The following is a 3,710-nucleotide window of genomic DNA, read 5'->3' on the forward strand; positions in this document are numbered from 1 at the left end:
GCTTTTTTTGAAAAATTTCAGGGATCCGATTGCTTTTTCAGAAAACTTTCAGGGACCCGATTGCTTTTTCAGACATTGACATGTGGGTCCCAAATGTCAGCTAACGGTCTAACAAACGGTGCGTTTAGTGGCGGGCCCGACTTGTTATAAACATGTTTAATTTTTTAACAAAGAAGATTTGGGGTTTTTTGAAACAGTCAACCCTGGTTTGATAGTTATCTGAAAAAAATTAAAAACCGGTAGTTTTTTGAAACCCTAGCCTGTAAACTAGTAGTTTTATGCTATTTACTCTCCCTACGCGGGTGCCTTTGCTCGACCTCCGCCTCCCGGCTTCTTCGGCGTCGGATCCTGCGCTCGGGCCGCCAACAGGCCTGCTCGTCGACCACCGCCTCCAGGCTTCTTCGGCATCGGATCTTGCTTCCGCCCGGCTGCCGACGTGCCAGCTCGTCGACCTCCGCCTCCCGGTTTCTTCGGTGCCTGCCGTCCGAGGGTGCTCCCGCCAGCGCCGTGCGAGGTGCCCATGCCACCAAAGTTCACAAAGCCCACGGCGCCGGCACCAACGCCGGTCTCCTGCGTCGCTGTCGCCTCCACAAAGCTCCAGCGGCTGTGCCCTGACTAAGCAGATGACATCGACCACAACCTCCGGTTGACAGAGAAGAACGCCGAGGAGCGGCCGCTACCGGACTACCTGAAGAAGGTGCAGCAGGATCGGGTGAGCGAGTCAGCGCGCGCCTCCCTCGTCGGATGGATGGACAAGTTCGTCCAAGACCATGATCTGGCCGACGGCACGCTCCACCACGCCGTCGCCTACGTCGATCGGGTCCTGTCTGTGCGAGCACTGACGACTGACAGCGGCTACGAGCTACGCCTCCTGGGTGCCGCGGCCATCTTTGTCGCCGCCAAACACGAGGACCGGAAAGCCGTGTGGAAGCTGAAGGCCGACCAGATCGCCAGGTACGGCGAGTTCGCCGCGGGCAAAGAGGTGCTCGACATGGAGCGCGAGATGGTGGAGGCGCTCGGGCACCAGCTCGGCGGCCCCACGGCGCACACGTTCCTGAGCCACTTCATGAGGTACGCCGAGGGGGAGGACAAGACCAAGATCCTGCCATTGGCGACTCGCCTCGTTCATCAGTCTCTCCTCAACTACACGTGCCTCCGCATCTTGCCGTCCGTCGTGGCGGCGTCCGCGATCTTCCTCGCGAGGCGGACCCTGAATCCGCCCGACGTCTTGGCGTGGAACAGGGAGCTGACGGAGCTGACGGGCTACAGCTGCTCCGACATGACAGCCTGCGTGCTTAGGCCCTGTTTGTTCATAAATCTTAGGATTTTTTTAGTCCCAATTTATAAGTCTCAAGTCCCTAAAAAGTCTCTATCGGTTTGGTTCCTGTGACTTATAGGTCCCTATAAGACCATATTATAACTATAAGTCCCTAAGTCTCTCATTGAGAGTCTTATTTCATAAGTCCCAAATGCCCACTTTAAGTCCTTATAAGTACCTCCTGTTTGGTTTAGATGGGACTTATAGGGACTTTTTTAAGTCTCTAAGCCAATAAATCCCTGAAAACAAACACCCTCTTAATATGTTCTTCTCGCGGTCGCTCATTTGTAACCCTTCTTCTTGATCATCGAGGAGACTCACCAAGACAGAGCAGTTTTGTACTCGTCTTGTAATCTTGTGGAAGTTCCTTGTAATGTTCATGTATACCAGTCTGAAATTAATGTATGTATCATCTTAGTTTTGTCATGCATGCTCAATTGGTGATGAACACACTGTACCTGGCTTCTGATTGCCGGTTCTTTTTTCGTCCAAAACTCTTTTTTTTGCTCATCAAAACACTTCATTAAGCTCTAACAGGAGGATTACAATCGTTCCTTAAACAAGCATCAAGAAACCCTGGGACGCAATTTAACCATAAGCATCTCCTTTTACTATTGTTAGCTAGCCTGCCCAACACACAGATGTGCGACCATTTGCCTCTCTCCCAATACTAGTATTGTCAGATTGTCCCTCTTCTCTACCAATCCAAAGGCCTATGACCAGCTGGGCATATCAGTTTCTAAGGTCACATGTTGCATACGAAGATCACAAGCCAAACGGACACCATTCCGTACCGCATATGCCTCCATTACGAGGACGCTCGCCGCGTTGTCATACCACAACGCCTGTGCCCGAACTAAGTGCATGATTCTATCCTATGGAAGTTCACGTCTCATGGAGAATACTCGGCGTCGACTGCCTATATGGCACAGTTTGCGGGACACACGACAAGCATCATGACTGCTGCTGTTTGGAAGGGTTGGGCCCCTCCGAAATGCAATTTTTTTGCTTGGTTGATAATTTAAAACAGAGTTTGGACGGCCGATCGATTGCACCGCCGTGGATGGCCGAACTGCAACCTCTGCCCGCTTTACGAGCAAGTCCAGGAAACCGCGGCACACCTTCTCTTCCAATGCAGGTTCTCCCAGCGTGTCTGGATCGAGGTCGCAAGATGGCTTGGTATACATGGTGATGTGGTGAGGAGCTGGCAAATGAGGCTACGGTTCGAGAATGGTGGATTAAAAATGTGATTGAGCGTGGCGATCAGAGAAAGGCTACCGCCTCCTTGTTCATGCTTATGTCTTGGGAGATTTGGAAAGAGCATAATGCAAGGGTTTTTCGTAACACCGCTGCTACGACGATGATGCTCGTCGCGAAGATAAAAGAGGAGGCCCATCTTTGGGCTATTGCCGGTGCCACGCACTTGAGTATTGTAATGTCGCGAGAGTAGATATTTGTCTCCCGCTTTGCGGTTATTTGTCTTAAACCTACTCCTTAATCAATGAAAATGGCAAATCTTTTGCCTTGTTTCAAAAAAACACTACCATGTGTGATCTCGAATACCAACACCCGTTGCTCCTATATGAAGCTAGCATCAACATTAACCTTCATTACCCCTGGTGGTGGTTTAGGCCAATGCATCAACAATTTCTTGTGTTGTTTCTTCTCCTTGCCACTGATTGCTAAATCTATTGCTACATCCAGAGTCCATCTGACAGAATTGTAACAGAGTATCGTGACTCTTTTTCACCATGTTTCCTTGCATTTCTAGAGGACCATACAGACCACACACCACACATAATAATCGCAGCTTCAGACCGAGGTATAAAATCCTCGAACAAGATATCAATCGACCATGAAGGCATGAGTTGCGGATTTTAACACCTGCAAAAATCTTAATCTCTTTCCAGAATCTTTTGGCCCAAATGCACTTGAAGATAGCGTGTACAATATAGTTTCCTCCCTGCCACATTCAAGATGGAATTCCCTAGGCTCAATATGACTCTGATGGAGCACTGACAAACAAGGTATAAACCTTTTAATCACTCTCCACCAGAAATTTCGCACTTTTGATGGCACTGGCATTTTCCACAAGGTTTTCCAATAATTGTTACTCTCTATGGAGGAGCTTGATGCAATACTCGTCGCCCTCGCAGACATGATAGCTCGGTAGGACGAACGAACAGAAAAGTTTCCATTTTTCTCTAGCTGCCATGCCGAGGAATCCGTTTCAAGTTTTCCAATAGGGATCCTCCTGACCTCAGCATCAGGCGGGATCAGCACCTCACAACCATCACTGTTCATCAACTTCGGGGCCCAACCAGTGACCAATTTCTTTATATGAGTAGAATATGTTCAAATTGTTTGTCAGTTGATCTGCTTAGCGCTGTAG

At 49.3% G+C, this 3,710-nt stretch overlaps 1 pseudogene; it reads left to right on the top strand.

The window, feature by feature from the left end:
• Nucleotides 1-748: 748 nt before the first annotated feature.
• LOC119324579 lies at nucleotides 749-1,299 on the top strand (annotated as a pseudogene).
• The last annotated feature ends 2,411 nt before the right edge of the window (nucleotides 1,300-3,710 follow it).

This window comes from Triticum dicoccoides, chromosome 6B (genome assembly GCF_002162155.2).
Source record: "Triticum dicoccoides isolate Atlit2015 ecotype Zavitan chromosome 6B, WEW_v2.0, whole genome shotgun sequence".
Lineage (NCBI taxonomy): Eukaryota > Viridiplantae > Streptophyta > Magnoliopsida > Poales > Poaceae > Triticum > Triticum dicoccoides.